The 27,867-nt window shown below is 39.5% G+C and overlaps 1 protein-coding gene across 8 annotated transcripts in view; it reads right to left on the bottom strand.

Annotated features, from left to right (window-relative positions):
- Positions 1 to 27,867, bottom strand: part of LOC109409861 (ras-related protein Rap-2a) — a 489,211-nt gene that overhangs the window by 302,866 nt on the left and 158,478 nt on the right. The window lies entirely within an intron of this gene.

Genomic DNA, 27,867 nt, shown 5'->3' with positions numbered 1-27,867 from the left:
GATCTGTTTACTGTCACCTCAATGCTCCCGGTGTAAGTTTCTCCAGAATTTCCCGAAGGAATTTTGAAAAGAATCCAGTGAAAAAGTCCCCGAAGGAATTTCAGAATGGAATTTAGTGGGTCTGTGGCTGAACCATTGGAGGAGCATTGAGAAGAACCCCAGATGGAATTCTGGGAGAGGCCCTTTGAAATATCTTGGTAGAATTATCACAAGTAATCCTGCGAGGAACTACATCAGAACATCCTAGAAGTATCTCGAGAGATAATCCAGAAGAATTTCTAGTCAAGAATCTGGCTTGAAATCCGGAAGGAATTCCCTGATAAATCCTGAGAAGAATTTCGGAGAAAATCTTGGGAGGATTTTCAAGATGCATTTCGAACGAAATTCCGGGGAAGAATATTTGTTGAGAAATCCCGTTAATCATTTAGAGAATATTTCAAGGGCAATTTGAAATCCCTGAATCGTCTGAGAAATACCATGGAGGATGTAGTTCATAGTATTTCAATTCAGAAGCATCTCCTCTAATTAAAAAATTCTGGAATAGCACTAGACAATTGTTGCACGAATTTCTGAAAGAGTTATCAGAGACCTTTTTAAGCTTTCCTTCGGAATGCAATACTTCGTTATGGAGGTCCGATTTTTTTCTGGTACCACAGGCTTCCTTCTGTATTCACCAGTTTCTACCTGGAATTCGTTCTACAAATGTTCTAGTCCTTCACTTCAAACTGCTCAAGCTTGAGAACTCCTGTCCCACCGCAAAAACTGCATTTATTTGTTGGAGTGTTTTGCAAGTGGATGCCTTTGCCCCATCGTCGTCATCATGGTTCGCTCGCTTACTGCATGCAGCACCAGAGACCGACCGACCGATATGACTCAAAAGCTCAAGTCCCACTTGAGCCTGAGCCAGCAGACGACGACTACGACGATGACGACCGGTTCGCGAATTCTCAAGTGGACCGCAGCACGAGAATTACAGACCGCACGTACAAAACGGCCGCTGGAAGGTGGGTGGTGTGACGCGGCGCAGTGGCCGCCGCCCGCTCGGTACAAGTATGTGTGTAATGAAAACACAATGCCATGAAATCTGCATAATTTATTCATTCATGCAGGACGACGAGTACGACCACGGTTATACCAAAACGGTGGCGCGGGGGTTTTGAAGACTGAATGAGAACTACGGCGGCGACGGCGGCTCGGAAGGCCAGGTGCGGCGAGTAGTGGTCACAGGCGAGATCGTCACCAGCACCAGTCAGATCAGAGACCGCAAGCAGCAGACGTAGGTAAAGCCCGGTGGTGTGTTGTTGTGGGTCGGTCGGACGTTGCTGTTAATGTGAGAAGACCCAGACTCTCGTTCGTTGCATTGCCTCGCCATGGAACGCCGACATTGGACGAATAGTTTCGTCGGTGTGTTTTGTTTTCCAAACTTGTCACGGCGTGGCGGAGCGGCGCGGCGACGATGCAATTGCACGGTAGCTAGCTAGTAAGCAACCTAACTGCAGCAGCGCAACAGTACCTGGTGCTTGTAGGAGACACACGTCAACGGCTGTAGTAAAAGGCAACGAAATCAACAACAACGTGACGGTGACACTGACAAGTGTAAATCCCATCAGGTTGTTTTCGAGATGGCTTGGGAAGGTATTACGTTAATGGGTAATTGTGGTGCAATTTTGGGATTTCGCCTCTGTACTTAGTTTAATAGTAGAAAAATACGACGGAGCGCATCAGTGGATGTTGACTGAGGTTGTGAATGGCGTTAAAGCTTGTGCATTGCAAAGACATCCGTAGTACAAATATTCAATCGTCAATTATCATTATTATGGTGGATCAACAGGTTTTTACAAAACTCCAACAAATCCAAGCTGCTCTAGAACTCGTGAGTCCCAAACGGTAACTAATTTGAGAAATTTCAACAAACAAAAGAACCACTAATGGCCTTATTTGGAAACAAAATCTGTCATTCAGCATAATAGAAATACACTAGAACGCCAATGGCGCTGTTCTCAGTTTTTCTATTTAATTATTTTAATAACTTTAGTTGATTTAATTGGTTATGTTCAAGTGCTCATTTTGTAGAGGACCTTTTGTTTTGGCAAACAAAATTAATTTGACACTTATAGTACCGCACCTGACGCTGTAAGGGATAGGCAAACTAGATGTTAGTCACACGAACAGTCGCGGCATTGGATTTCTGTGGCTGGTTATTCTAATTTCAGCATTGAGTAAGTCTCATGAAATCTAAACTTCTACAGTCGGATGACTTCCCTTGAATTCTCTTAATTTCCAATTTTTAAGTGAAAATAGATCATTTGTATCAGAAGCGTGGAGAAACGAACCAGCCGAGGGATGAAAGTCTCTTTAATAAAGATAAAAAAATGTATCAGAAGCCTGGGGCCCAAATGTTGAACGGTGCCTTAAGCTTACTTACCTTACCAATCAGGCTAGGGCCGGGGTGGCCTCTGCTGTACATAGTAGCCGCCTCCATTTCACTCGGTCCATGGCTGTTTGTCTCCAGTTCCGCACTCTGCGTAGGGTCCGCAGATCGTCCTCCACTTGGTCGACCCACCTAGCTCGCTGTACTTCACGTCTTCTTGTACCGGTTGGATGGCTCTCGAGAACCATTTTAGTCGGGTTGCTATCCGACATCCTGATGACGTGACCTCCCGATTTTCGCGGTATGGACGATGGTTGGTTCTCTTAGCAGCTGATGCAGTTCATGGTTCATTCGCCTTCTCCAAGTCCCGTCTTCCATCTGCACTCCACCGTAGATGGTACGCAACACCTTTCGTTCGAAAACTCCAAGGGCGCGTTGGTCCTCTGCACGTAGGGTCCATGTTTCGTGCCCTTAAGCTGCTCAACCTAATATTCGCCTTACTTACTTACTATAAGTCCTGAGCACCCATGGTGGTGCAGAGCGCTGAATTGAAGGATCTGTCGACATTTCTGTCAAATTCCTTTATTTCCTTGTTGAGGTTGCACCACCTCTGGGCCTGCCTCTGCTGCGGTGTCCCTCTCGGTTCAAATCTAACGCTTGCTTGCAGATCTCGTTCTCGCCTCTGCTTAGAGTATGGCCGACCAACCTCTGCTTTCGCTCCCGAATTTCTGTCGCTATCGGCTTTTGATAACTTGTTTCGACGATGAAGCTCCACGTTGGAGATCCAATTGTGAGGCCACCATGCACGAATTACATACCGCAGGCATATACATAGTAAGAAAGAACCGCAGCCGTAGAATATTCTCCAATAATACACACCATGTTTCACTGGTGTACAGCAGCACCGATTTCACGTTTGTGTAGAAAATTCAAATCGCTGTGTGACTAATCTGACTGCTTTTTCTAAAATGTTCACCAACTCTCGCTCATTGTTGAACGGTTTACTCCGGTAGTTGAGATTTTACAAATTGTTTCAGAGCAGATTCAAGATGTATCAATGAGGCTTCCCCCTGGGACTTTCAAAAGGGTTCTGAAGGGGTTTCCATGGGGATTCAGGAGGATTTTGGGGCCTACAAATAAGCCTAAAAGATTAAAAGGCGTTTCAAACTGAAACTCTTAGATCACCCCTATAACGATCATGGGACCAATTTGAAACCCAATGGTACGCCCCTGTTGAAACCCCCCTGAACCCCATGAAACACCACTGGACGGCCTTGAAACCCCTGAAATACCCCTAGAACGCCGTTGAAATCCTCTGAACCCCATGGTACATCCCTGTCATGCCTATGAACCCCCCTGAAGTTTCTGCAACACCTCTGGAACGCCTCTCAAACCCCCAGATGCCCTACAGTTCGCCTTTTAATCTTCATTAAACCTCTGGAGCACCTTTGGAACGCTCCTGAAACCATGTGGAAAATCCCCGGGAACGTCCTGAAACATCCCCGGTTTTTTATTAACTTCCTGAAACACCCCTGAAATCCCTTGAAAACTCTTGGAGCGCTCCTGAAGCCCTCTGAACACTCCTGGGTCGCTCTGAAAGAAATCTTGAAACACTCCTGAGCCCCTTGAAATACGCAATTAGGTTAGTTGAAAAAATCTGGCAACCATGCACTTTACTGCCGTTCTACGCATAAGTGTCCCACGTTATATGGTATTCCCATATAGCATGGGACAATTGGGCGTAGAACGGCAGTTTAGGTACTGCCAGTGTTCAACAATTGGACCATGGATGCATAATGAAAGTGTGAAGAAAAATATTTTTTATCTGAATTAAATTACAATGAAAAAGTAAATTTAAACAATGCAAATGTGTAAAGCACACGCAAACAAACACACAAACAGACTGTGTTACGCAAACCACTCAGTAGGTGGCAGTAGTGAGCAAACGTCAAACAGGAGCAAAAACAATTCGAGCGCCGTGATCGAGCGATTTGCGAACTACAAAATATGTGAACTACCCGTCAAAAAGGGTAACGATGAGAAGTGAGTAGAGTGAGACGTCTGTTTGTCTGTGTGTAAAGGATTTCCTTTCATGAACTATGATGTAATTTTGATATTCGTGGATGGAATGTTGGCAAAGTTAACTTTGTAACAGAAGGTTCACAAAATTATGTCAAGAATTGAGCAATTTCCGATTGGATTTGACGGGCTCAAGAAGTGACTGGCATCAATAAGTGGTTCCTACCGAGGTGATGAAATTGAGGGAATCCCTAAAACCACCTAACCGGATGGCCCAGACGTGTACTAGACGGAGTGACCTTTTCAAACCGAGAGTAAATGTGAGAAGATGTCCTCACAATGTTTCGTTGGCTGAAACTGTAACTAAATTAAGTTCTATCATGATATGATCTTCTACAAAGATGTTCCTTAGGGTCTTAACTACCATTCTTTCAATTTTGAGCTAAATCGAACTCGCTAAATCGGCGTGCCGTATCAGAGACTGGAGGTCATCCAATTTCCCATATATTTCGACTGAACATCCCATACAAACCTTCAACTCATTTGCGCCAGCTCAGTTTTTAACCGATTGAGCTGGATCTTTCACAGGTTGTTCTAGAGGGTACCCCGTGGAATTTTTCGACATTTTTGTATTTGGGCCAGTCTAGTGTAGATGTAATGGTGTCAATTAAAACCTATATGGTTCCGCATTTTGCGTTTGACCCGATGTTTGCTACTTTCAGTGAAATTGGGTTTTTAAATTTTTAAAAATGTATTGATTTTTTTGATTTTTTACGAAAGAGCAACTTTTTCTGAGTCATTATATTTTTTTCAGATTTTTTAAACTATGTTTTGGTGCCTAAAATCAATTACAAAGAGATTTTTTGAAATCACCTTTTGACAGCTAGGTAACTGTTGGATAGCTCCGCCCAGTACAAACTGCGACGAGGGGTGATTCGACAAATCGCTCCCATACAAACCTCAAATTGATTTTTAAATAGGTTCCCGGACTCCAAAATTCATGAAAATTTGGATTTCGGCTCAGTTTGACATGCAGATTTAGAATATCGAATTGATAAAATGTTAATCTCGCGTGTCATGCCTCGAGCCCCAAAATGTTTTGGTAAAACTGCTTGTTTGCAGCCTTGCTATTCCCAAATCTTATACTGTCAAGTTTATTCCATAAGTGGATAAATGAATGAAAGTGCATCGTATGAAGATCAGACTTATCAATTTGACCTCTTTCTTCTGAAAAGATTAGAACGCTTTGTCGAGCATCACACCCGTGGTGTTTTTCTGGCAAACAAGCCTCTCCATGGGAACCAATATGCTTACCAAAATGGAAAGTCCACTGTGATTTATTTACACAATGTCGTTTACGATGTCGGAAAAGCATTCATTCAAAAACAATTTTGTTTGGGTGTTTTCTTGGATTTCCAGGATACTTTTGAACACGTACCTTTCGATTCCATATTGAAAGCCGCACTGATTGTCCCATTTATCTTTCAATGATTTCCAATTGGATTTACCAAATGTTCAAAAACCAACATCCCTTCTCGGCATTACGTCAAGAAGCGATTTTGAGAAATTGAGTGTTTGTGGATGCCCCCATGCGGGAGTCTTGCCACCACTTTTTAGGTATCGCGTAGCAGAAACGCATTTGAGAGAACTCATTTTATGTTTTTGTCCATCATAAGCCTCAACAGGCTGCTTCATTCGTATATCTTAGCTGATTATCCGACAGTGAAACTTTGAATCATGTGAAATGTAACTACCCAGTTTTTACGCAACTGCGTTTCCGAGTACTCGGTAAACACTTGATTAAGTAAAACTGACCTAAGAAGCCTGAATCTTCAGGATGTTCTATTGCTCTGGACCCGTTGTGGCAAGTAGCTATACGCTTACTTTACGCTCTATGCGTTTTGTACAGTGCCCTTTTCAGGGCGCTGTTTGAACGCGTTGTGGTACGCTTATGCGATTATGTCGATCCTATTCCCTTACCTTCCGTTTCCCTATCCCATCCCTTATTCCTTCCTTCCCTCTCCCCAGGTAATGATGAATAGGCTCGTATTAATGGCAATGGCACAAACTTCCCAAATGGAGGAGAACGTGCCTCTGGAGCCGACCTACTGATACCTGATACCTGATAATGGATGCTCCCTTAGAGCTTTCACATAAACAATAAGTTAGTTCGAGTATCACTCACTACGTGGCGCTGGTGTTCTTATGAGCTTCCACTTTAGTCTAAACGTCGAATTTCTTGCGTTCTGGATCACTTAAAGGAAATGTCTTCGGCAAAATTGCTGCGCTTTCACATAGAAATTATCGTAGTTCAGGATCACTACGCGGCGCTAGTTTTCTAAAGCGCTTACAGTCGGCAATGTTTCTCTGAAGAACAAAATCATTCTCAAAAAATACCTTTATATTCGATATTCGGTTTTCCATTTGCTCTTAGCTATTGGCTTTAATCGATCCATTTTTACTAGATAATCGAGCCCCGGATAATCGGGTACCCGGTTCATTGAACCCTTGAAATTCTTCAGCGAAGTGGTTGTCTTCAGCTAAGTTGTTCAGAAGAACAAAAGCCACAAACAATCATACATGCTGAATTGTTGCTTTATAATAGTATTGTGCGTTGCAAGAAAAACACAATTATGGCGACTACCTTCCAAGGCCTCCAATGATGGACAAAATTTAATCGCCATACAAATACCACGTGCAGTCGTAGCACACAGAAAAAAATATTCATGTAAAATGCAGCGAAAAATCATGCACATAAAGGGAATGCTAGAATTAGTGCATATTTACATGAGATATCATGTAAAATTACGTTACGTTCGTGTAAATTTCCGCTAATAGTCGCGTAACCGGTTGGTGTCCATGATGATTTACGCGATGGTTGGCGGAAATTTACACGATTGTAATGTAATTTTACATTATATCTCATGTAAAAGTGCACTAACTCTAGCATTCCCTTTATGTGCATGATTTCTCGCTGAATTTTAATTACATATTTTTTTCTGTGCAGTCATCATATCATCCAGCCATGTGGCGACCTTTTATCAAGAATTATCAAAGAGCGCTGTGATGGAAAATTTGAAAACAGGTATGTTTTCTTAGGCGACTGTCTCGCGCGTATCTCTGACTGCGGGTAAAAGTAGTCGCGAAAGTAGATTTTATTTTGATTCGTATAATAATACTAGCTGAACTTAAATTATGCGGTACACATTACTATACAAAATATTTTTCAATTGAAAAAGTAGCATATGTTCAATCTTTTGTATCGGTATTTAACATTGATAATTCAAACACTTTTCAAGCGTTTAAGAAAAAAAATCGACTTGCAGAAGTCCCTCTACAAAATAGTTTAACAAGACCTTTTTCTGCTTCATGTTAAGTTTATGTACACATTAGCACATGTATCTGTATAATAAGTATTTCACAAGCCGAATAAGCGCTTTCGTTTCATCATACTTCGACTCAGTGTACAGGATGAAAAACCAATGTTTTTAACTGAACAGCAGCTGAATTAAGATGTTGTTTAGTTGTTAATGGTTCTCTCGACTGTGTCTTTGTTGGCTGCTTTGAATGTGTTCTAACAGTCCTCTAAAGGGGTCACATCGAGCGTGCCCTGGATCGGTAACGTTCTCGAGAATCTGCACTGTGCGTATAAGGCAATCTAGCGTTCATCACCCTTCTCTCTCAAGCAGACACAGAAGATAGCAATTTTTTGTTTAATATTTTCATACGGAAACGTTTCCGCATGAAAACAAACCTATCCTCTTCGGGAGCGAAACAGAGAAAGGTGAGAAACGTCAGATAGCCTTATAGGAAGTCAACATCCAGTTGCTTCAGTCACTCTAAGTCGTACCGTACATTGTTGATGACAGAGAGATTTGGAGCGTAGGTTCTGTTGCCCATAATTCCGAAGAATGTGCCACCCAACAATCAGAAGCTTTCCACTCACCACGCGATCTCTTCGACACAGTTGTCGATGAGAGGTGTGTGGACTTCCAAGGCATTAAAAACAATTAAAGATGGCCTATCAGTGATATCTACTCGCCATCGCAATCAGTCCAGTTGTGATGGAAAAAGAAAAGTGACGGTGACTCAACAGAGCACACGCTGACTTGGAACACAGTCAGTCTATCAAAATCGGCAGTTTGCCTACCATTGATAGTGACAGAAAGCATCTTTGGTAGTGAGTTCGAGTCTCACCGAGAGAACGAGTAACTTTTTCGCAAATTATACTCCAATTTGTTCATTTTTCACTTACGCCAGTATTTGTAAAGTCTAGCATTTGGAGTTAAGTAAAACTTCCACTCAGTTGGTAAAGCCGCATAAATAGATAGGTAATTAATCAATTGATTATTTAATAAGAACATGGTTGATTTGCGATTTCGTCTATTGCTGTGTTGATCTGCAGGTATAACGATAAGGAAAGCTGTGCTGGAAAAAAGTGTAACTATTACGCGTCAATGAATCGTGAGTCTTTCTCTTTTGTCATGTGCTGAGCGCTGAAATTCATCTTCCTCTGACGATGTTGACGTTGTGAGCTGTGCAGTAATCGTATGTACTTCGCGTAAGACGCATCTTTGTCAATCATCGCTTCCAGACTGTACTCTGGCCGGTTACACTTAAGAATCGGTCCTTGATCCTTGATTTTTGGTTCTTCCTACTGGAAAGGTTCAAAAGGCAACTAACTTCTTTCTTCAATCCTACAATTACAGTTCTGAAACTTATACTTTTTCGACCAAAAAGCAATTGACACGAGGATCTAATACATGTCATTAACAGCTCCATCACTTTAATGATACTTCATGTCATCTGCAGATTGACATTGGGTACCTCTGGTACAATCTACGGCTCGACCAGTCCAGATGCAAAGAAACACGAGTAATAACACAATGCGGATTCCTCTTCGCCGCTCCGCATCAGTTAATTATAACATATTTTTTCCATTCGATTTCGCTTTTCCAAAGAAAAGCGAAAACTGAAAATCGAAACCAGTGCGGCGGCGGCCGCGGTGGACTGCTGGGCTCACCACCAGCACGCCGGCCTAACTCAGACTCTGCCTCTACGCCTCTTCGAATTGTGGATGTGTTGATGCACGGTAGGTGCGGCCACACACCCCGGCGAGGGAAAAGGCCCCTCATTATTGGTGGATGTGCAATTTTTACTTTTATCTCGGATTTTTTTTTCTTCTTTCGCATTTTGGGATTTGTTTTCGAGCCGTCCACATCAGTCAGGAGATGATGATGTGAGGCAAATCGCGCAAGTAGGGTTTAAATAAGTGAATTTCCACGCAATGCTCGTCCGGGCGGAAACGCAAATTGGCCCGTGAATTGTCGGGCGTTGCCTGGAGGGAATTTTCAGAACCAGTTGATTGGATTAGTGTTTTGGAACTGTTTTCGCGGTAATTCAGCAAGAACATATCTGGGTTCAATTCCCGGTAAATACAACATCTTTTCGTAACGATATATTTGTGACTTTCATGAGCATAGAGTATCATCGTACCTGCGACACGATATGTGAGTGCAAAATTATTCATTGGCAAAGAACGCTCCCAGCTAATAGCTGTGAAAGTGCTGTAGAACACTAAGAATCAAGCTCTTTTTCAGTTCGAACTTTGTACCAAGAAGTAAACTAGAAGAAGGTCGTGAGAAATTCACAATTTCGAACGATCGTTATTGATCCGCAAGGCCAACAAGATTGCGAGATAAACTTAAACGATCCGAAGTAGCGAATTTCTCACTCTTCACTTCGATTGTACCAATAAAATTCGTGTTACCCAATCCACTCATTCTCCACCCGTTCCGAAATCAAGATCAATTTTATCATGAATTCCCATCGGACTGCGTCAGTGCCTCTAGTCTACAATATCAATCGAACCCAACTGCAGCAGCTGGTTGATGACTAATACGACTAACACCCTTGCGTCTGGTCGCAACTTCCACACCGTGTCTCCTCTCAAACCCTTCCTCAAGCTCAAAGCATTGACCGTTGTTCACCAGCCAGCACAGTCCCAGAAATGCCGGTCCGGTTCCCAACTCAAAGCCAGTCAGTCAACCAAACAAAGGCAAACATTTGAGATTCGATTCGTTTGCGCTGGTTGCTGTGTGTAGAATCACACATTATATTTCGTAACAACAACGGGCCGCGGCCTTCGGTTTGGATTGCTTTTTTATCATTTATTACCCTACAACTATATAAATGATATGGCGACGGCGGCCGGGAACCGGCCGGCCATTGTCTTCCGCTCGCACCAACCTTTTTCGACGACTGCCCCGTGGTTAATTGCTGACTCGGTTGAGTCAACCGAGAGCTGCGTCGCGTCACTGCCACCGCAGTTTGAAAGTTCAACTCTCCGCTGCTGGTCAACTCGATCCCAGCAAGAGACTTTCATACTTTGTTGTCCGTTATTCTTGTGGACTTTCGTTCGCTGCGCACATGCCGATTACTGGAACAAGTTTGAAATTCTTGATAAGGGGTTTAGTCATATGGCGTCGTTCGTCAATCAGATAATGTGACCATTGGGAGTTTCGAAGAATCTCGAAAGGTTGATATAAAGATGATGCTTTGCAATGTGAGAAGTCATTGAGCATGAAAAGCAAGTTCATGCCTTCAAATTTGTTCTTATAAGTTTTAAAACTGAAACAGGGGTTTGATCTCATTCCCGTCTGACTAACCGTTTACCAAGTTTATTTTCGCATCTTGCCTAATGTCTTATGGCCTATTTGGAATCAATTATTGATATTCTACATATTTTTGCTTCCATTGACAAAGGTAAGTTGGATTATCTTTAAATATTTGCTATTTTCCTTCTGAAATGATGGGAATTAGCGTATATGACGAGGTAAATTTCTACAAGGGGTTATGACTCCAAAAACCTCACGAACTGCCCCATAGCCCACCTGTAACGCTCTTGAGTTACAGGTGGGCTATGGGGCAGTTCGTGAGGTTTTTGGAGGCATGTCATGGCGTTTCAAATGATTTTCGGTTAGTTTTTAACCTGTATTGGCGCAAATAGATTCGATTTTTTAACAGTACGTTCGTACATAAGTATATCGATTGTACGTCGTTTCCCGGGAAACCATTTCCCGGAAATCCGTTTCCCGGAAAGCCATTTCCCGGAATGTACCATTTCCCGGAAAACATATTCAATATCAAAAAACAACATTTTTATTACTTTCATTATTTTGTAAAGATTTCTTTGCATAAAAATAATAAAATTATGTGCTACTCTCAATTTGTATTAGTTTTTTATGACGAGTATTATGAATACATAAATGACCCCCCTTTTCGGAACACATGTTTTGCTCCCTGCAAAAACTTAAACAATTTTCCAAACTTTTTATCCCTGTATGTTCTGCATCTCAGTTGTAGGTTGATGATAAACAATAATAAAATAATAAAAATTTGACTGTAAGATAATGAAAGTGAAAAGTTTGTCGCAAAATGGGGCTGACAAAATCGGGTCCTTACTGTAATTGAAAGCTCTTAATTACGGTATGCCTCCACAGCTAATCGGAGGGACAAGAACATTGCCATTGTCTCTTTTTTTTTTGTTTTTTTGATCTCACGAATATCAAAGACTCCTTGTTGGTAGCGTAAGAATTCGTCAAAAGTATTGCGTTCCTCTTCTTTGAAAACTAAAGTTTGTTTCAAATAACTATTATAGCAATATAACTTAAAAGAACAGCCTATGTTTAAAAGAAGGGAAAATATTCGATGAAATAGTTAGCAGTTTGATCTCGATAAACACGAAAGAACGGCATATGCGCAAATATGCCAAATATACACAAATACATCATATGGAAATATTGCTAGCTTAAGGCGAAACTGGAAGCATTTTCTCATTTTTTTGGTTTTCGATTTTTTATTAAATAACGAAGCAATATTTTCAAAATCGGTTTTCGTACACATGTAGAGTATGGATCAAGGTATTTTCTGAATTTTTTTGAGGTGGAAAATGTTTTCCATTTTTGCAGAAACCATTTTTTTGTGAAATTTTGTTCAAAAATGGTTTCTGCAAAAACGAAAAACATTTTCAACTACAAAAAAAATTCAGAAGATACCTTGATCCATACTCTACATGTACACGAAAACCGATTTTGAAAATATTGCTTCGTTATTTAATAAAAAATCAAAAACCAAAAAGTGAGGAAATGCTTCCAGTTTCGCCTTAATGCCAACAACTATTCTAACAGTGTAACTAGAAAGAATAGCCTATGTTTAAAAGAAGGGGCAATATTTGATGAAAACATGGACAGGTTAATGCCGACAACTATTTTGAGAGATAGCTCGGAAGAACAGCTCAGGTTTTAAAGAAAGGAAAATATCGATTGTATAACATTTCGCCGAAAACCATTTCGCGGAATTCCTTTTTGCGGTGTAATATTTCGCAGGATGACATTTGCTGGAATGAACCATTTCGCGGAATGCACCGTTTTACCGAATGTCATTTGGCGAAATGTACCGTTTTGTGGAAAATCGTCAATATGATATAAACATTTGACTGATCGAGAGACCACATCATGAGATCTAAGTTTCAAAACTCAAAACAGCAAATGAAATATGGAATGTTTCATATCAACAATTAAATTTTTGTAAGGGTATACTTCGAAAGAACAGCTTATGTATAAAAGAAGGAAAATTCTTCGATAATAATATTCAGCAGTTGTTATTCTAAAATCAGCATAACGCATAATATTTATCAAAGAACACCCTTTGTTGAGAAGAAGGGCTGATATCTGATATCTGATTAATAGCATATCTGTAAAAAAAACAGCGTATATTTGATAGGTAGGAAATCCTCTGATACAAAAATAAGATTTGTTTTGATTTCTGTTCTAACAGTACAAGCTAGTTGGAACATCAAAAAGAAGAGAAAGCCGATTAAGTTATCCTTAAGGCGGGTTACTTGACTTAAGGGTTACGCGGTCACGTGGTTTACAAAAAAGCAACCTTTCAACATATAATGCTTTCAGTCAATGAGGGCGAACTTGTAGAAGTTGAGAAGTAGGCTCAGTGCGAAAATTATGATGCTGGGAGATTAGGCACAATTGACATGAGCCGATCAATCACTGGGCTGAATAGATGTTAGACCAATTGAATGGAAAGATCTACCTATTATTAAAAGAAAGAAAAATCTCATTAGAATGAGTTAGTTGCTGGCTTACTAAATAATACTTTAGCACTGCAACTTATAAGTTAACAACTTATTCTTTAAAGAAGGCAAATTTTTAAATGTGGATATCAGTTTGGTCACCATCAGCAAGTGTTATGTGAAAGGAGAGTACATTAAAAAAAGGACAAACCTCCTACAGATTTAGCAGTGGACCACTAATAAACAACATAACTGTGCAACTCGAAAAAAAAACCTTGATTTAGAGAAGGATACATTTCTGAAAGTAGGGTCAGCAGCCTGGGCACCAAAAACACACTAATAGTGTTACTCTAAAGAACAGCCCATTCTTAATAGAAAGAAAAATGTTCATTTGATTAGCAGTTTGGTCGCTGGCCAAAATTTTCAACAGTGTAACTTGAAAGAACAGCCTATTATCAAAAGAAGGTGAAATCTTATATAGAATGCCGAATTTCATCGCCGCGAACTTAACAACACATATACAGACTTTGATGAAGAACACAGATGATGGAACACTTAGCAATTCGGTTGCAAAACTATAATTTTACTGGAAAGAAGGAAGAACTTCTGATGGAGTTACCAATATAAGCGCTTAAAAGTACAATCTATGTGACAACGATTGCTTATTGATTATTACGCCCAATGGCCTTTGGCCTTACGTTCGAAATTCTTGAGAACAGATTCCGAATCAAACATAGCAAATTTTTATTGAGGAAGGTAATAGATTTACAATCAATTAGTATAATCGGAGAGCTAATGTTAGGCAGAGTTAAAGTTAAGCAGAGAAAATAATTTGTCATTTTTTATTGTCAAATGTTAATTTCTTGATTTTGCTTTGGCTGACCAAGCCATGCGGAAACTACACTGTTGATTCTTCTATCGTTTGTAAAATTTTTTAATTCCGCAAAATAGTATTCCGCGAAGTGGTATTCCGCGAAAGAGTACATTCCGCGAAAAGTCCTTCTGCAAAATGGTATTCGGCAAAATTGTTCATTCCGGTAAATGTTACACTGCGAAGAAAAAATTCCGCGAAATGGTTTTTGGCGAAATAGTATACAACCAATATATCCTATGAAATTGTCAGCAGCTTAATGTCAACAACTATTTTAGCAATTTAACTAGAAGGAACAGCCTTTGCTTGGAAGAAAGGAAAATATGTGATGAAAACTTAGCAGTTTGATTTCGTCGGTGGTTTGATGCCGACAACTATTTTAACAAAAAACTCAAATGAATAAATAGCCTTTGAAATAAGGAGAAATTTACTATTTGTGAGAATTACAATAATTGTAAAAATTACGGTCCCTTATGTATTCTGCAGTAAATGATTTTGGGTCTTTCTTATCCTTATTGATTACTGTTCTTTGATCGATCTCTGATTGGTTGTAATTTACATAGGACTTCAGACTCCTCATTAGTTACTAAGGCTAGCTTAAGTCGAAATTATGAATAAAGTTTCAGTCTGGTGAGAACCACCAAAACATCATTATCTTTTCATTTTACAATATCAATACTGTCAAACATGATACAATTATAATTCTCTGCCATTATTTACAGAACACAAACGGAAAATTTATTTTGAATATTTTTTTTTCCGAGAAATGGTGCATTCCGGAAAATGGTACATTCCGGGAAATGGGTTTCCGGGAAATGGTCCATTCCGGGAAATGGATTTCCGGGAATCGTCTTTCCGAGAAACGGTTTTCCGGGAAATGTTCATTCCGGGAAATGGTTTTCCGGGAAATGGTACATTCCGGAAAATTGTTTTCCGGGAAATGGTACATTCCGGGAAATGGCTTTCCGGGAAACGGGTTTCCAGGAAATAGTACATTCCGGGAAATGGCTTTCCGGGAAATGGTCCATTCCGGGAAATGGATTTCCGGGAATCGTCTTTCCGGGAAATGGTTTTCCGGGAAATGGGCGACAACCATTTGTGAGAATTACAGGTCGGACTCGATTATCCGGGTGACTCCAAAATTATTTCACCCCGGATAATCGAATCACCCGGATAATCGAGCCATGCTGCTTTTCTTTTATTTTTGATGTTCTTCAATCAAAAACTGTTCGTTAAACATAGAAGCTAACATACATAACGTTGTAGTGCCTAAACTCAACGTCTGGTATTATTACAACCATGTTTTTTAAAAATGAAATTTTAGCTGAAAAAGGTGAAAAAATAAAAACAATTTACAAATAGGCTAAATCCTACTTACAGGTGTTGTATTTGATGTTCATCACATTTTTTGACATATTGTTATCTAAAAATATGTAAACAAAGCGAAAACAAACTTTTCCCCGGATAATCGAGCCGTTTTTCCCGGATAATCGAGCCCCGGATAATCGGGCCCCCGGTTAATTGAACCCCCGGATAATCGAGTCCGACCTGTACAATAATTGTAAAAATTACGGTCCCTTATGTATTCTGCAGTAAATGATTTTGGGTCTTTCTTATCCTTATTGATTACTGTTCTTTGAATATCAATACTGTCAAACATTATACAATTACATATAATTCACTGCCATTATTTACAGAACACAAACGGAAAATTTATTTTGAATATTTTTTTTTCCGGGAAATGGTGCATTCCGGGAAATGGTACATTCCGGGAAATGGGTTTCCGGGAAATGGTCCATTCTGGGAAATGGTACATTCCGGGAAATGGTTTTCCGGGAAATGGTACATTCCGGGAAATGGCTTTCCGGGAAACGGGTTTCCGGGAAATGGTACATTCCGGGAAATGGGTTTCCGGGAAATGGTCCATTCCGGGAAATGGATTTCCGGGAATCGTCTTTCCGGGAAACGGTTTGTGAAAGTGGACAGAGAAACGTCGGAATAGTCCCTGTAGCCGGATTTTTTCTTGTGGGTCACTGGGTCAAATTATTATAAAAATGGTTGTTTCTCAAGTTGCAGAAAAGTGTTTTGTTGGAAAGTTTTCCGAACAAACTTTGTAGAATTTGTGTGTGTCCTACAGATTGCTTGTTTGTTATAAAATACACCTGCTTGAACTTTTTTTTTTGTTATTGGAATAACGCTCCAAATGAAGGCAAGCCGGCATCTCAAAGAGAAATCCTAAATAGATTACCTGGATAGATCCTTGGAGAAATCCCTGGTGGAATCATGGGAGGAATATAAAACAAATTCCTGGACTGGTAATAGGGATCCTCCAGAAGTTATTGCAGGTATTCCTCATGCAATTAGGGCCTGTTCGTGAACCACGTAGACCAAAATTTGGTCATCTCAGACCCCCCCCCTTCCCTCCTCGTTGACTTTTGACCATACAAAAATTTTAAAATTTGTATGGAGCGTAGCCTTTGGCCAGACATCAGGAATTCCTGAAGGATTCCTAACAGGCAATAACTGCAAAAACCCTATCTGGAAATGACAATTCCCAGCAAGAATGTTTCTAGAAATCCTGGTTGTAGTTCATGAATAATCCCAGCAAGAATTTCTGGACGCATTTCGAGAGGAATTCCTAAAGAAATTCTAGTAGAAATCTCTTGAAGAATTACCGGAACAAAATCTGTAGCAATCCTTGAAGAAATCCATTGAATTATCGTAGATTTCAAGCAGAATCTCATCAGACATTTCTGGAGGAATTTTTCAAAAGATTTCTCAAACAATTCCGCTTGGTATTCCTCTAGGGATGCTGCAATCACACTGGTGGTGATCGATTGGTTCATGAAACATCTGATAATGGCTGAATTCCAGTAGGCCGAAACGTTATTAACCTTCACTGAGGATACTGTTCGTATGTTTTTCATAGTTTACATCTTATGAATCAGTTATTTTTATTGTTTTCATCATTTCATAGTTCTCGTATGCTTTTCATACATTAAAGAGCGAAATCCATAAGACTTGTCGTATGAAAAATCTCATAAGAAGCATCGTATGAAAATCATAAGATGTGTTATGACACACCATTGCTAAAAAACAACAAAACCTTTTATTGGCTTCCAACCACTTCAACTTCCGAAGCGTCGATGGGCGAATGAGTAAAGCACGCACTCGCTAACCTTGATGTTCCTGGTTCGATTCCAGGTTGCGATTTTTTGAAATTTGTGCAAAATATTTCATAAACATATGTATGGTAGTCATAAGACAAAGTTTCAGTTTTTATACGTTATCGGTATGATTTTCATACGTGAGAGTTATGAAATTTATACAGTAACAGTATGACAATAATAGTTGGTGCTTTGAATCCAAAATCATAGTTCGTAACTATGATTTTCGCAAGAAATTCTTGTGGCAAAAAATCATAGTTGATTCGTATGATTTTCGGAGTTGCAGTATCCTCAGTGTTCCGTAACTCGCGCGGTTGACTACCTGCGTCAGCACCACGCTAATGCTGAGTACAAAAAGCGAGATTTTTTTAACGTGTTGTACAAAATACAACAGCGCGATCGTTCGAGGGTTAACATCGCGTGTTAGTGTATCTTTTCACCAAAAATAATCAACAACCAAAACATATGAGATTAGACGATGATCTAAACTCCATAAAGTTCAGGAGAAAAGTTTGACAATATCGATGAGGGACATGGTCAACTTCCAATAGAAATTTTTAAACATTCGATACAGAGATTGTGCTTGTTTCGAACATTTACTCTTTTCTCCACTTGTCACGAACTTATCCTATTACTTGAGAATAAACTTCGATTCTTTAAATGGAAAACATTTGATAAACGTTTCAAAATAATGTTTTACGGGGCATTTTACCTGTTATTTGATGTTCGTTTGATTTGAATAGTTACCTGGAAATAAACAAGAGTTGAAATATGATATTAGATAGATGTTGACACAATCAATTCAGAAATAACATATCAGTCAAGTCCCAGGTAGAGGAAAAGAGCTCAATAATAGCGTATTTTGATTTTTTTTTTTTTTTTTGAAGAGTGACCAGGTGGAGCTGCAGGACAGCTGATAGCAAAGCCTGGACCCTTTCCCAACTTTCCCCCTACTAGGACCAATACTCACGATGGACTAGACGATGTCGTCAACTTGAGCAAAGTGTGTAGTAATTAGCATTGGGTCGTAGTAGTTTTTAAAAATACTGTTTTTAACTTCCCATCGCACTAGTGTTTTGATCGAATGGAAGCTCCAAAGATGATTTGATAATTGAACAATATTTCAATAATCGAAAATCTCCGAGGTCACTGGACAACATTCAGAGATAAAAAAGGGTGTCTATGTCTATGTTAACGCCTTCAGAACTATTCTTAAGAAATATACAAAGAGCAAAAAGAAAAAAAAATGTGTCGTAGCTAATTTTTAAACATTTGATATTTCTGAAAATTATTCGAAGACAGCTACCAGAGCTAGCGTTTTTAGCCGATATGGGCAACTAGTTTTTCTGACAGCTTCCCCAAACAATATTCAGATAATATCCTCGATTATTTTATAATACATTCTGAAAATTATTTCAAGCTGATTACCAATAGTGTCAATAACCGATGTTAGTCATTGACAGCACCAGCATCATCCCCAAATAACTCTCATATTAGTGTTAGATAACACTTTTTGAGCTTCCATTCGATATTGTAAAGAAATTTGTCAAACCCTATTTGTCAAAATATAGTCAATAATGTATCAAATTGTGTTCCTAATTTCGCTAGTCGTCTTCTGCATATATGTGATCATCTCAGTCCAAAGTAATATTATATCCATCGTAACCGTCAACTGTCCTAAGTCCTAACTAAATTCCTGCTTCTTTTGATCAGTGAAATTCACAAAACCCATAAAAATAAGAAATACAAATATAAACTCCTATAATCAACAGTTTTTTCTTTACCTAATCAGTCCATAATTTTCTAATTGTAATGAATCTAATCTGTAAGGCTGTAAGTCAACTTATCCTAGCGTCCCCTGTCCTGTGTACTTTCGATTTCAAGTAATGAATGATGAGTGTAACGCAGAGGCCTCCGCTACCCACTCTTGCGTTGCGTTAAATTTAACAATAACAATAATTGGAGAAAATTCAATGAATACAAAGATTAGGTCTATGCAAGCTGAATTATAACTTGTCTTGAACTTGTGATAAATGCACAACGGATATTCCTTTGGTTCCCATTAGCACTTACGGCCGATTCCTTCACTTGCGCTCAACTCGTAAACCAGATATATCTAGCTCAAAGTCCAAGCGGTGGTGAATAAACTAGCACTAAAGTGCTAAATGGGTTAAGCCCTCCCATCGCGTCAAGATTGAATATCCAGGGGGAGGGAATAATAGCGTATTTTGATATTGAGATCAAAAGGTGATATTGGTTTGATTGATATAATAGATAAGCATAAGCTCCCAGCTTTTTCAAGTGTCATATTTTATTTGAATTTTATCCATATTGCTGGTAGACATACCCCTACGTACAGACTTGTTATCGTCGCAATGGCATTTCAGTTGAGTGGATACGATGAGTACATCGCAGTTTAGACCCAATGATGGCGTTAATGAAGCATTCCAGTTCAGTATAGTGCGTTTTGCACTTTGAGGCTTCGGGGTGTTGCATCACAATCGGTTGTGTTGTTATCACGCCGAGGGGACAACGCCGTGCTTAGGTATCTACATTCAAGTGGCGCTAGAGCGACTACGGTGATGATGGTGCTGATGAAGTTGATTTTGTGAAGCAGCCTTCTATCTGATCTGGTGGTGTTTTGTGTTGAAGGCACGACATGGAGCCAATAAGCAAGATGCTGAATTCTAATGATGATCAAATAGAATTTCATTGCACCTTTTTGTGAAATTGATTTATGGATGTAAACCTTATGCATAAATTTTCAAAAGTGTTTTACTGATCAAAATAATAAATACATCAATAAACCTCAAATTGAAAACGACATACATAGGTTTTACACAGAAGTATCAAATAGCATAACATAGCATAGCATAGCATGAATACTTGCACAAATCTTGGATGGAGTTGCAAAGTTGAATATTTCCATTGACATTGCTGATGTCGCTACTATCTACAATGTCATAGATTCACTCAGCTCCACACACCTGGCCAAGTCCTTGCAAGCATTTATAAATCCCTTCATCAACTTAGAAAGAGCCCAGAAATGAAGCATCTTCCAATAGATGAAAGGATGTTGAAAATAGCGAATTTTCAACTTATATGCAGTTTTTTTTTTATTCTTAATCACTTAACCTAATTTACAGCTCTATTGTCCACTGGGGCACTACATGAGCAATTTCAATTGACAGCTGCTCTTACATTTTTGTACAGCGTCTAGATTCTATTCTACTTTATCGAACTGGCTGCCTTTCTGCTGCTGTCACTTTTTCTACTTTAAACCTAGTAGAATGATGAGCACAAGGATGATGATGGATGGCCGTTGTTCCTTTCCAGTCCGATTGGGGGTCCATTATGAGTAGCAGTTCGCCGATGTCCAGGTATCCGGGTCCGTTTGAGCCATGGGGCTCAGAAGAGGGTCAGTGTCAGTTGCTCTCGGGGGAAAAGCAACTGACGAAAAATTGCAAGTGCTGGGGCTGGGAATCAAACCCATGACCATCCGCATATGAAGCGAACGTGTGACCAACTACGCCACGGGCCCCGGCAACGAGCTTATATGCAGTTATACGGTAAATATACTGAAGTAGAATTATTTATAAATAAATAATATTGGAAAGATCTCACCAATTGTTGTGGGGTTTTTGTGGTTCAATGCCGATCATCTAATTGCCTTGATTAATGTTCTTCTCTGTAAAGAACAACACAATACTGAACACTAAACACCCGCGCATCTATTGTTTTTATTTTCATTCGAGATAATAGCGAACGCGATCGATTATGCTGCCATACTCACCCCTTACAGGAGCGATGCATGCAAAGCAAAGAAGAACACAATACTCGGTTTTACACAGAAGTATCAAATAATCAAATAAGTAGTGCATGATCTACCTACCTATATCTATCTATCTAAAAATATAAATTATAAATTCAATTGCATACACATCTCCTCCAAAAAGTGAAAAAATATTTTTCTTTAAAAAATATATTGTGTATAACTGATAAATAACTTATACTTTGAGATATTTCAAAATTATTCACCGATATGCGTGTAAATAGCCGATAGTTGATCTATCCATAATTTCACTGATGGTATGCCTTTCAACTCTTCAACAATTTGCAAATTGCCCAATGGGCATATATGATGGCAAATGAGCTATAAGCACTTGTTATTACCATACCACAATGAAGCCAACTGAAAACGATCATCAATCTCGGCTATAACTGCATCATTTGTAGTCGACTTTTTAATGCGTTCATTCATAATGCAAGCAATGATGCATGTACGTACAGTCAGTGTGTTCACATTTGCATCAACATGAGCTAATTGGAATCCGGCGCGTTAAAATGCACTAGCGAAAAAAAAACAGATGAATCATTTCGAGGCAATCAAAGTCAGTGGATCTCTATACGTTTCAATGTTGCTATTCCGCACACAATTCACCTTGTTTTTACTTTTTGCACATATGCATGCATATCATTCGCCATTCAACAAACACCTGGTCACTCGCCGCGCCGGCCGTGTCGCCCGTAAGTGGCCATCCAAATTGGCAACTAATCCGCACCTAATCACACCGAACTGGTTGGTTGATCCAGTCAATCGGTAAATTATCGAATCCCACAGCACAGCAGTGGGACTTGTGCATATGGGTTTGACACGGTAGGTACCTACCATACCATACCAAACTGGTACGCGATGCATTTGGAGATATCACGCAACGATGATTAACGATTTTGCAGTCCGTTGGGACGCGCGCGGGGGTCTCCGAATTAGTGTCAATTTGGGCTAATTCATTTCACACCTGAGAATTCGAAGTTTGCGTGAACTGGCAATCGATACGGTAGCTTCAGTGGAATTGATTATTTTTATCGTGTGGAAGCTTATTGCGCTTGTACTCATGCATGCACAACCCGACCAGCCAAACGGAATAGGAATATATCAATATTGCATATGCTTCTGGTTGTAGGGACAAAACGTTGACTATATCGAAACTCTGAAAAGGACAAGTCGTTGTTGAGCAAATTGTTTGTGACAAACGTCAACATGAGAATAGATCACAAATTTGAAAATATTTTTTTTTTTCAAATTATCATTCAGCCACAGAAAATCGATAGAGTGGATCTCCAAATGTCGTAATACATTGTGGGTTTGTAGTAAAATTAAATAAATAAATAAATGAATAAATAAGTAAGTAAATAATAAAAAATCTAAAAAAAAATTCGAAGGAATCTCCAGAGGCATACTGTAAGAATTTCCAAAACAAATCTAGAAGGAAAGCCAAAAAACTGCCTGACCAATTTTCAAAGAAAAAAAAATACCGGATCAGTTCCCAAACTATTTCCGTTTGATTTTCTGAAGAAATATCTGAAAGTACCAAAAAAAACCCAAATTGCCAAAGAAATCAGAAATAATTTGCTGAGAGAATTTACGAAGAAATTCTCGAAGAAATTTTAAAATAATTTAACGAAGAAACATTCAATGAAATTATGGAAGAAAATATTTAAAAAAAATCCATATCCATTTCCAAAACTTAATTTGCTTTTAGAATTCCAAAGGAACTGCTGAAAGAAATTCCAGAACATTGGCAGAGAAATTTCCAATGAATCTACCAACGAGACAAAAAAAATACGAAAGAAATTCCCAAAAATAAATGCTAAAGAAGTTTCCATAAAAATTTTAAACAATTCATAGAATTAGTCCACAAAGCAATTTTAAATGGATTTCCAAAAAGTGGTTAGAAAAATTCTCAAAGAATTATTTTACAAAATTTCTCAATCGTTGAAAGAATTCCCAAAGAAGTTGCTGTAGAAATTTTAAAACAAATATGAATTTCTAAATCAATCCTATAGGGCATTACCGATACAGTTTCCAAAAAAAACTTCTTAAATGTTTCCAACGAAATTGCGGAAGGAATGCTCAACGGCATTGTTGAAGGAGTTCCCAGAGTGCTTCAGGAATTCTTTCTGAAATATATTTTAAAAATTCCTAAGGCATTTGTCTTTAAATCCTTCGGAAATTTCTTTTAACCTCCCAAACGCAGCACGTTCGGAACAGCTCGCTGACATAGTGTATGTTTTGGATCAAAAATAACTTTAAAGCATAAAGAAAGTTAAATATTTCTAAGGCACCTTCAACGGTAACTCAACCAGAAATTCGATCCACCACATTCTTTCCAAAGTTCTTTCGCAATATCCGTTGGAAATTCCATCGGCAGTTTTTTTTGTGATTTCCTCGGTAATTCCTACTAGCACACATATTCTAAAATAGTGTATACCACTCAAATATAACCAAGTTCAGTCATAATTTGCGATTTCCAAAAGAATAGCCGAAGGATTCTAAAAATAGAAATGCCAAATTAATTCCAAAGGAATTCTCATATGTAGTGCCACAGGAAAAAAAATCAGAAAAAATTGACGTAAATCTGCCTAAATCATCACCAATTGAATTTATATGGGAATTTCTGAAAAATATTCTAAAGGAGTTTCTGAAGAAACTTATGTAGAATTTTCTGTACAAACACACGAAGGAAGTGTTCGAAGGACTTCGCATAGAATGTGCTGTGTTGAGTTTCAGAAGTATTGATAGTAGTTTTGAGCCTTTTTGCCTTTCTCGTACACTAAGTGTACTGGAAAGGCTATATGTTCACTCCAAAAATGACTTTTTGATAAAAGGCCCGGAGGGTCAAGTCATATATACCAACCAACTCAGCTCGACGAATTGAGGTGATGTCTGTATGTGTGTATGTATGTGTGTGTGTATGTGTGTGTGTGTGTGTGTACAAATTAACTCACATCACTTTTTGGCAGTAAACTTCAACCGATTTTAATGATCGACGTTTCATTCGACGCAGAATCTGGTCCCATTGTTTCCTATTGAAAATGGTTAGGATTGGCCCAGCCGTTCCAGAGTTATGGCCATTTAGGTGTTCCGGATCGGTACCCCAGGAAGGGGTCACATATAAAAATGCTACAAACCCATGCATGCGACGTTTCAAACCGCAGCATTTTCGATAACCTGATGCACGATAAGCAGGGAAATATTCTCAGACTATATTTGAACCGGTAGTGTTCCGAAACCGGTTCCGAGTGTCCCGTCGGAAGTGGCCAAATATAAAAGTGCACCTAACCCATGCATGTGACACATCAAATAGCGGCATTTTCAATAACCTGATGAACAAATAGTATGAAAATAGCCTCAAATTAAATCCGAACCGGAAGTGATCCAGAACTGGTTCCGGGTGTTCCACCGAAAGTGGCCAAATACAAAAGTGAACCAAACCCATGCATGCGGTACATCAAATAGCTGCTTTTTCAATAACCTAATGAACTGTAAGTAGGAAAATATCCTCAGACCATGTTTAGGAAAACCGGCAATGTTCCGGAGCCGGTTCCGTGTGCCCCACTGGAAGTGGTCAAATATAAAAGCGAACCAAACTCCTGATGATCGGTGAGCAAGACCGTATTTGGGTACCGTAAACGGTATTGCTCTGAAACCGGTTCCGGGTGTCTCGCCGGAAGTGGTCAAATGCAGGGTTGTTAATAGTCATCGGAGCTGAAGCATAATCACTGACAACAACGGCTAATAAAAAGTTGGCGTCACTGAGTCAGCAGCTCTTGAATATTTTTCTTCAAACATCGTCAGTCAGTTTGCTGGTCGCGATGAAAAAATTTTGCCGTTTCTCTTTGTTGGCATTTTCGTTGAACTGCTTGCATCGCCCTGTTAGAACGAACGAATAATCAGCCTCACGGGAACGGCCGATCAGAAAAAAAAATGCAAAAATGAAACACGCTTCCCGCCGGAATCGAACAAAAAACCTTCGGATTGGCAGCACGACAATCATACCAACAGAGCTAATTCAACAGCTCGGAAGGACCGAGGCTAAATCATCAATAAAAGCTCGACTGGTTCGCCTTTCGTCTGCAGTCGGATGCCATGTGATGGATGCATGTTCGTTTTTCGTCGTTGCAAAAGGAGACAAAAGAGAATGACGAAAACTATAGCTCCCTGTTTTATTTTCGGTTCATTCTCGTCTTGGTTTCTTTGTCGGTCGCTGATGATGATGAAAGTGACGGAGTTTTATTTGGCAACGAACTTTTTTAGTTTTTCGTCGTTGGTCGGTGATGAAACAGATGGTTATCAACCCTGGTCAAATGTAGAAGAGAACCAACCCCATGCATGCGGCACATCGAATAGCGGCTTTTAAGATACCCTGAAGAACGGTAAGTCTCAGACCACATCTAAGACTACAGGTAGTGTTCCGGTACTGGCTTTAGGCATACCACCGAAAGTGGCCAAATGTAAAAGTGAACCAACTCCATGCACATGAAATCGCAGCTTTTTCGATAATCTGATGAACGGCTTGCAAGAAAATAGCCTCAGATCGTAATACTACCGGTAGTGTCCCAGAACCGGTTCTGGGTTTTCCGCCTGAATTGGTCCAATGTAAAAAATGATCCGAACCCGTGAATGCAACTCATCAATTCGCAGCTTTCTAGGAAACCTGATAAACAGTTCGAAAGAAACTAGTATTAGACCATATTTGAGACAATTGGGGCTGTCCCGGAACCGGTTTCGGGTATCCCGCCGCAGGTAATATGTTAATTTGGAACAAACCTATACATGCAAGACATGAGGTCGCGGCTTTTTCGATAACCTGATGAATGGTTAGTGAGAAAATAGACACAGACCACTTACCGGCAATGTTACCGGCTTCGGGTGCCCCGCCGGAAGGACTGTCCTGGAACCGGGGCATCAAATTGCTGTGACACATCTAATTGCTGCATTTTCTGCAACTTGATGACGGAACCTGTTCCGTGTGTCCCGGCGGAAGTGGCCAAATATAAAAAAGTTTTCGACTACCTGATGAACGGCAAGCAAGTAAATAGACTCAGACCACATGCATGACTACCGATAGTGTTCTGGTATCAGATCCAGTTTTTTCGCAGAAATCGATCACACGTGGACCAAATCTATGCATGTACCACACCAAATTGCGGCATTCTCGATAAACTGATGGACGATCAGCATGAAAATAGACTCAGGCCATATTTGAGACTACTGGCAAACGGCTTTTTTTAAAACCTGGAAAGCGTTGAATAAGACATGAGTGAAGAAGCTGTTGAAATCTCCCTATATGAAATAGAACAAAATCTTGACAAAATTGATGCGATCCGGTCAAATCAAATTATTCAAATCTTCTGAAGTGCAATAATGTAATAATGGTCAATGTTGAATCAGAAATTGAAAACTTGCATTGATTGCATCAACTGGAAGCAAAATTTGTTCAATCTCTTCTTGCGTCTAAAATATTTGCGCAAAACGGTGCGATTGAGATTAAAATTTGAATAAAATAGTATAAAAAAATTCACTTTTCTGTATTTTTGTCATGAAGATTTCAAATTAAGCAAGAATTGTGTATAATCATAATAAACTTTCAGAAAAAGTTTGATCTCATGCTTGTGCAAAAAAATATATACCGTCTACCCCCGTTGGTTTGACCGCATCTAATCTGAACAGTTTTTAATTTGACTCCCGCTTATCTGCACATCGTTCAAACTAAACATGGTTCAAACGCCATTCTGCTAATGGAACGAGGTGAAACGGAACGCAGAATCAAAACAAAACATCAAATAAAGTTGCCAGTAGTGTTTTTTATCGTCGCCCACAGGGTTGCTAGAAGTTCAAACTAAAAATGAACCCCGTTGGTTTGCATGAGGTGTCATTCAAACCAAAGGGGGTAGACGGTAATTGGATTCATCGTCTTGATGTTAATCAGCATCCATTGGCATTGATGATGGTCAAAGGTATACTAATAGGACTGATATTGTTTAGCTCTATCTTTATGTTGAACATAACATCGGAATATGTGCCACCATCAAGTTTTCCTATTCGATAATGGCTAAATCAAGCATGGTCAGGATGTAGGAACACTTCGGCTTATTCAGATGGATAATAAGTATTGCACTTATAACGAGAAAGGCATTATCACCACTAGGTGGATTAATCTGGGTTTTTTTTATAAATTTTGCAATTTCGTTTACACAATAAACGTGGAGGGTTATTGTCCCTGTTCTAAATTTGTACGTAAAAAAGGTTAAAAAAAATATATCTGTGCTGCTTGAGTAGATTAATTATTTCATAATGTGCTTATCTGGTGCTCCTGTGTGCATCGTAACAGGAGCAACCGCGTCAAAAGTGAACGCTATCCGGCCCCGAAACGAGTCTAGGGAAGCCCACCCTATGAAAACAGAGTTCACTATAACACCCAGTGCCAAACCGTCGAACTCGTCGACCACAATTTTGATTGCAAAATAAACAATGGAGCTGTGAGTGGCGATGCCGATGAGCTGGCTG

The sequence above is a fragment of the Aedes albopictus genome, chromosome 3 (assembly GCF_035046485.1).
Source record: "Aedes albopictus strain Foshan chromosome 3, AalbF5, whole genome shotgun sequence".
Lineage (NCBI taxonomy): Eukaryota > Metazoa > Arthropoda > Insecta > Diptera > Culicidae > Aedes > Aedes albopictus.
Note: the sequence above shows the minus strand (reverse complement) of the source record. Positions and strands in the feature narration are given on the sequence as shown.